Genomic DNA, 8,597 nt, shown 5'->3' with positions numbered 1-8,597 from the left:
TTGGTCAAAGGAGAAGAAATCATATAAAGTTTTTCACAAACCTTCGATAATAACCAGTAAGTCCCAAACAACTTCGAACCTCTGTAACATTCTTTGGAGGTTTCCAATCCAATATTGCTTGAACTTTCATAGGATCAACTCTTATGCCTTCTACTGAGACAACATGACCAAGAAAAACAACTTCTGATAGCCAAAACTCACACTTTGACAGTTTGACATATAACTTTTTATCCTTATGTATTTCGAGCATAGTACGAAGAGAAGATAAACATCATGTTCTATCTTTGTCTTTGAGAATACCAGAATATCATCAATAAAGAACACCACAAATTGATCTAAATAAGGTTGAAATACTCGATTCATCAAATCCATGAATGCTGCTGGAGCATTTGTTAACCCAAACGGCATTACTACGAACTCGTAGTGTCCATACCATGTTCTGAAAGCTATCTTTCGAACATCTTCCTCTTTAATCTTTAATTGGTGATATCCCGATCGGAGATCAATCTTAGAGAAAACAACTGCTCCCTTAAGTTGGTCAAATAAGTCATCAATCCTCTTTAATCTATGCACAAACGCATTGATCCATCTTTCTTTTTCACCAACAACACCGGTGCACCCCAAGGTGAAATACTTGGTTTTATAAATCCTCGATCCAGTAGCTCTTGCAATTGAGCCTTTAATTCTCTTAACTCTATTGGTGCCATTCCATAAGGATCCATCGAAATAGATGATGTACCTGGGAATACATCAATCCAAAACTCCACCTCTCTATCCGAGGTAATCAAGGTAGCTCATCTAGAAACACCTCTTGATACTCTCGTACATTTGGGATGCTTTCCAACTTAACTTCAGCAGTTCTGGTATCCAACACATTTACTAAAATTGCTTGACATACCCATGACAATAATTTCTTAGCAGTAAAAGTTGAAATCACATTGGATAAGGGATTTACCCTTTCTCTAACAAATACTATCTCTGAACCCGTTGTATTCTTTAAAACAATCTCTTCAAATGATAATCTACCCAACCATAATAGAAAGATAGCCAATCCATGCCTAAGATTATCCCGAATTCCTCAAAAGGCAATTCTAATAGGTTTGCAGGAAATTCCACTCCTTGTATCTTTATCAAACATTTGTTACTAATCCGACAAATATTTGCACTATGTCCCAATGGATTGATTGCCACAATATCCCTGGAAATAGGTTCTAAAATGATTCCCCTATCTCTTACTAGTTTTGTACTAATATACAAGTATGTAGATCTGGGATCAATTAATACAAAAACAGGTTCATCAAAGAGATAAAAGGTACCTACTATAATCTCAGGAGCATCTCTGTCATCATCAGTCTTGATGTGATAAACTCTTGCAGTAGTTCTGCCTTCACGATTAAATGCAGCCTCAGACGTACCAAGACTGCCTCCTTTTCCACTTCTGACCTTCTAAGGTCCTGTTACAGACTGATCTAGAAATAGCTCTGGACACTCTCTTCTAAAATGACCAAGTTGTTTACAATGAAAACATTTTCCCTCCATGAGTTGGCATTGACCGTAATGATTCTTTCCACAATATTCGCATTCAGGAACAGATCGTACTCCTGAACCTCTGGTACCCATTGAAGTTGCCTGTCTCTGTTTGGGCTTTCCTCCATAAAATCCTTTTCATCCCATGGACACTGAAGAAGCATAACTTGTCTGCTGCTGGCCCTTGTAACGTTTGGAAAAGGGTGCAGAGTAAGAGCTTTCAAACCTTTTGTTTGTCTAAGCCTTCTTCGCCTCTATATCTTCAAGATTAACATTTTCCATAGCTTTAACCTTGTTTACCGCTTCTTGAAAAGCAGTCAAATGATGAGAAACCATAATTCTCTTATACTGAGTATCCAATCCAAAAACAAATCTATCAATTCTAGGTTTCTCAGTCGGAATAAACTCCAAAGCAAATCGACTCATCTTGTGAAACTCGCATTCATACTCATAAATTGTTCTGTCGGATTGCTTTAAGTTTAGGATTTGTTGCATCATCTGATTGACAAACACGTCCCCAATATACTTTTCCTTGAATTCCCTCAGAAAGCATTCCCATGTGATTTTCTCAGTGGAAACTCGTACGGCGACTGTATTCCACCACACACTAGCTTAATCCATCAGTAGAGACACAACCCCTTCCAACTTTCCTTGATCATCACAAGGAATCCTGTTGAGCATATTCTTGACATCATTTAACCAGAAATCAACAGCCATCAGATTAGCATCCAAATCACCTCAAAATTCAGGTTCTCTCATCTTCCTCAGTTCTTTCGAAACTGACATTGGGGTTCGACGGTTAATAATGTTATCTAGGGCTTGTAAAAACAACCTCGATCTTGAACACGCATATCATGTTGATTCCGATTAGATGGCTCTACATTCAGCTGAGCATTGGGTGGATTATGATTCACCTCATTACTCCCACTCTGTACAAGAGTAACATGCTCGCCAACCCTACTCGATTCTTAATGATCTGACATCTGAACATAGTCAAAATCATCATCCATTAGTAAAGAGTAACTTTACTCATAATATGTATAATCACAATATATATACAACTATCAGTAACTTTTGACATCCTAGTGGAATGTATACACTTTTTAACTAAAACAAACTCGCTTTAGTCCTAGAATCGGCTAAATCTGTAGCTCTGATACTAATAAATGTAACACCCATAACCTGTACAATTATACCTATACAGATTATAGATGTCACCCGAATTTCGAAAACCATTTTCAATTCAAAATCGATTTTAAAATTTATTTTCTTAAATTAATAAAACATATTATCAAAATTATCATATCATATGAATTATGTTTCGTTATAACAAATTTATTCAAAAGATTCTTTTATGAATACTGTGAATAGTGAACAGTATCGTGAACAGTGAACAATGTACCGATGCACTGCTACAATAACATGAATAATGTACCGATGCACAAAAACATCGAATTAAAATTATGTATCGATGCACTACAACAGTATTTTCCGAAAAAATACATAAAACTCATAAAAACTTAACCTTTCTTCACTATAAGGTTACCATTTTGTATTCCAAATTTGTTTAACAAAATAAACTGAATATTATTAATTCCATGCCACTAATAAAGTCAACATTACATCTTAGGATGTTTTACTGATATCGAAATATACTCCTTGATGCTTGATGTCGCTTTCAACTCTTTATTCCACTACTAGCTTTTTACCTATGCGTGAAAATCATCACACGCTAAGTATATACTTAGTGAGACAATTAAAACAATAAACCGTGTAATACAATTCATGCATAAATTTCACTATAAAAAACAAATGCCATTAGACCATGTTACATACATGTCCAATATTTTACCATGATCAAAATAATATAAAATTTCTTACCATTTATCCCATAAGCTCATAAGCTTATTTTACCAATATACTTGCCATTATTCCATAAGCTCATAAGCTTATTTGTATTCTTACCCTTTATTAACCAATAAACCATAATCCCAAAGTATAATTGTATGAGGAACCCGATATAGGAGTCAAATATTACACCGAAGTGTCGAGGTCGAGCTTTGCTCACCTAATAATGCACCGTAGTGCTGAGGTCGGGCTTTACCCACCTAGTACACCGTAGTGTTTTATACCATGTCTTCACTAGACACTTTGAGGCCTAAACTATGTGCCTTCTCTAGACACTCTAGTGCTACCTAATATGCAGCTGGTAGACTCTATGGCATGCCATTAATACCACTGATCCTCAATAATATACTTGGGCATATAGTAAATTTTATTTGATCCATCCATGGCAAAGTATATTATCATAATTTAACAACGGGGCAGTTCATACCCAAAATAACATTATGGTAAACTATCACATTTTCCAAAATCAATGCATTATAATGTCATACTCTGACATATCAATGTCATGTCAATTTATAAAAATGATATAAAATCATGTTGATAAACATGGTCGACTTATCGCAAGTCTTCTTGATGATATATAAAAATCCATGTATAATTTCATGCATGTATGCACTCACCTTGACACTTTAAAATTTTCCAAATATATGTGCCTCACTATTGTCCACAATAAACCCTTTTCTATTTGACTTGCTTCGATCACAAATCAATCACGATCTGTATAATTCAAAAATTCATAACAATACATATGTTAGTTTTGTACTAACATAAACATATCCCAAAATAACTCCATAATATATTTGAAACTCATTATCTATCAAAATACTTATCTCTTAATAATTCCTTTTAACATTAGAACCAACTTTTCCAATTTACACAAAATGGTCCTTCACCATTTTATCACTTAGATTCTTAATACCAATAATTCCAGCATTGAATTTATTTCCATTCAAATGCTTTTACCAAGGCATAATTACTTTTAAGTACCCCAACTATGCAAATGTTGTAAATCATCAATCTTTTCAAACTTCCCAAAATAGTCAATTTCATATTCTAACACTCATTTAATTCCCAAACAACAATTTCCAGCATAGTACATCAATTATTTAACACTTACACAACAACCCATCAATTTTTTAATATTATCGAATTGATCCCAACTTTTAAAAATTTACAAAATGGTCCTAAATTTTTTCGAAGGCTTGTAGAATACTTCCTTCATCATTTCCAACCTATATATAATTTTCCATAATTTTCTCACTCAAACCATCCATGGTTGAAAATTAAAGAACAAGTTCGAAAAGATTAAACATGTTTATCATCATACATGCTTGAATATGAATCTACTAACTCACAAACATCAAGATCCATCATCAATTTCAAGATCCCTTTTATAAACACAAACTATTGAATTTGGGATCTTTGCACACCAACAAGATTATCAAGCAATATTAGTACCAAATGATAGCGTTTTTCTCATATAACAACTTCTATTTATATCTTACTCAAAATCCTAAAAAATTGCTTGAAAATTGAGTTGAAGCTTCTTCACCTTTGGTAGAAAACCACGCAGCTTGGATGAAGAATATGAGCAATTTGGATGAAATGTTGGGTGCATTTCATCTTTGTTTACATTATATTCAATTTAAATGAATAAAATATTCATTTAATTAGGATAAGACCAAAACACCCTTAATGAATCTTTTTATTCACCACAAAACCATGACAACTCATCCTTATCATCTTTCAAAGTCAAAGATGAATTATTTTGACTTTAATTTACAAATATTCTCATGAATTTTCAAAAATTACGTTTTAGTCACTAAATTCAACTATTTCAGTTAAATATAAAAAATTGCACATTTCCAAACCAAATTTATCTGATCTAAAATATTAAAATAATATTTCCCACCATTTTATAACATCCTTAAAATTTTTGTAAAATTCCAATTCGATATGAATTACCGATTTCGTACCGAACTTTAGCCATTTCTCATTTTTTTACTAAAATTACAAATTCAAAAATATAATTTCCAGAAAACCCCACTCTCAAGAGTAAACTATCTATTTATGGAATAAAATTATTGTTAGGAACTTTATCACTTAATTCCCTAAATTTTTCCAAGTTTATACTTTTACCTTTAAACTTTTAAAAGTTACATTTTGGTAACTAACCAAAATTTGGGGTATAAAAGTCTTGGAATTATCTTTTGCATACAAGTCTTGTAATTTGATGTTTAGATTGAAATTGAACATGGTGCCGACCACTGTTGGCTTTTTGTATGATTGCTTCAGATAATTTCTCCATGGTTTTATTCGTGTGTGGTGAGAATGAGTGTTTAAAAACCATGTCAACTGGTTTGTTAAAGTAATCCCTTAAGTCTCCTAAGTGTGGTTCATGAATTAAGAATTCTCAGGAGGAAACTCATATACAAGGTAAAGCTCATTAAAAGCATTTTAAAAGTATGGGCAGAAATATCCGAGTTATCGTGATATACATTTGATATGTTCAATTCTCAGAATAGTAGTATGCTTAAGAGTATACCTTCATGGTAAAGCATCGTCTACTATGTTTTTCTTACCTTGGTCTGTTACGCACTTAAAGGAGTTGTGTTTGGTATGAATGACAACTTCAAGAGTCTTACCTTGTAAAAAGGAGAAGAAGTACGTTACAATATCATTAAAACGAGTAATAAATACTTACCTTTGAACTCTCATAAATCGTGACTCTTCATTGATATGGCATAGTGATTAGGCTTTCAGGTGGTAACCCGTCAGGAGGGTCACCTAGCACTATTCGACAACTCTTGGTGATGGAAGATGGTGTGGGACAGTCTCGTGTTTTTTACTTTGATCATTTAAATGGATTCCCTGTGCACGAACTATAAAGCATGTGGAGTTGTTTAAGTCATGTTCTTCATTAAGATGGCATCACGACTAAGACTTTCATATATGTAGGAGTTTTTTAACAAATCTAACTCTTTGGTTTCTTCAAGATTGTATGTTTAATGAGGTATGATGGAACCTTGAATTAGATGGTTTGGTGTTGTTTTCTCTTTTCATGGTAATTCGTTAGGTAGATAACCTAGCACTTCTCGAAAATCCAGTAAAGAGATGAAAAACACTAGGAGAATCCTTGTTAATGTTAGAAATCGAAACAATTGATTCCCTAAAGTTAACAAGAATGCAAGGGTGTTTGTAAAGAATGTACTCTCTCAATTCTTTTGTGCTCACACATAGATTTTGAGTCACTTTTTTCTTCTCACATTTAGGTTCACTCACCTCATTATTCTTTTGGCTTTTGTAACTAGTGACCTCTTTTGCTTTTGCCACTTTCTCAACTTTTTCTTTTTTTGCTTTCCCTACCTTTTCACAAATTATCATTTGATCTTTAGGAGCTATAAGTGTGTCATTCTTTGTTGGTCGTTCTTTCTCCTTGTCAGGTTTGTCATCTCTTGGTTTTTTTAGAGAAGATGGAGTAGAAGATGAGGAATGATTTGAAGGATTACCTTGGTAAGAGGATGAAGTATCTTGGTAATGTTCTCTGAATTTTCACAAATCCTTTGGATTTGAAGGATTACCTTGGTAAGAGAATGGCTTTATTTAGTGTATCTTTAAGGCTTTCATGCCCATGGAGATCAAGAAGATCAGTGATGTTTGAGTTTAAACTGACGATGAATCTTGACACGGTGACCTTTTCTTTTTCAGTTATGTTAGCCATATTGAGTAAGGACTGCATCTCCTTGTAGTAGTCTTCAACTGAACTTCTACCTTGTCGAAGTCAGTGTACTCGTAGTTTAACTTCTCACGTATAATGTGTTCGTAGGAATCACTTCCTCATGGTTTGTTTGAGGTCGGTCCAAGAAGTGATTGCTTGAATTTGAAAATTCTCGATCTATTTCCTTTTTTGCATCCACCAAGTTCGAGCATATCCTTCGAATTGCATGGTGATGAGGGGAACTTGTTTAGCTTGGGGGAAATCATGATATGAGAACATGATATCAACTTTTCCTTCCCAATTGATGTACCTGTCTGGATCGTTGTCTCCTTTGAAAGACGGGATCGTGAACTTTGGTTTTACAAAGATTTTAGGTTCTTGGAAACGTGGTTGTTCTCGCTTGGGTACCAAAAGTTCAGCATTGTTTGGTCTTGTATTCTAGTTTGGTAGATCCAGTTGTGGTTCTTATCATTCTCTCATAGTTTTGTCAAATCTTTCAACTTGAGTCGTGAGTCGGGAAAGTGCGGCTAAGATAGACGTAAGTGTCTTGTTGTTATTGTCACCCATCCTGAAATCATAACACTCAAAAGAAAATTTTAAAGTCAAATAAAAAAATAAAAGAAAGAAAATTCAACAAAGCAAGAAACCTCACAAGTCACTCCAAGAAAGTAACACAACGAGAGGCAAGTAAGTTGATCTTGTACTCTTTAAAACTCACTTTACCAAATAGTCTTCCACATTTCATATCGGAGTTTGATCACTAGAAAAGGCGATAAGAAAAACTTAAAATTTCTAAGAGGCCAAACAAAGGTTAGACTTCAAGAGAACGAGAATGAAAAGAAGGAAGAAGTATGAAAACTCTTTATTCATACTAACACAAGGAAGATAATGTGTTAGATAATACAAAAGAACAATAAAAAGGAAAAACAAAAGAACCTAAAGCACTAAGAGTCAAAGAAAAAAAGAACCAACCCAGAAACCTAGAAAACTCTGGATCAACTTGAGAAACATTTTTGAGGGTGTTAATGGTGTCCAAAAATTTTGAAAACATTATTGAATGTCTTTTGATGCGTCAAGAAACCACCTGTAAAATTTCAGAACCAAATACCTTCAGTAGTATCCAGTAGACTTTATTGAACGGTGAGTCCTCAAACAATCTATTTTTCTTGATCGCTTTGTTCAAAGATGTTATTGATCTTCAAATATTCTGATTTTTTGTGTGAATGATATTCAATATATGAAGTTTCAATATGGAAATTTTCACCATGAAATTCCTCCTGTATAGTTTTCAATAAATTTGACAAGATTCTACCGAATCTATCGATGAAACTTGAATGATGTATTTGAAGGCTCTAATGAACTATGATTGGGGTGAATTTTGGAATGGATATTAATATTAGGATTAATATGATATCTTTATAAAATCAGCCCTAAATACCTTCGT

This window comes from Hibiscus syriacus, unplaced genomic scaffold (assembly GCF_006381635.1).
Source record: "Hibiscus syriacus cultivar Baekdansim isolate YM2019G1 unplaced genomic scaffold, ASM638163v2 tig00111409_pilon, whole genome shotgun sequence".
In the NCBI taxonomy this organism is placed as follows: Eukaryota; Viridiplantae; Streptophyta; class Magnoliopsida; order Malvales; family Malvaceae; genus Hibiscus; species Hibiscus syriacus.
This window is presented reverse-complemented; position numbering follows the sequence as displayed.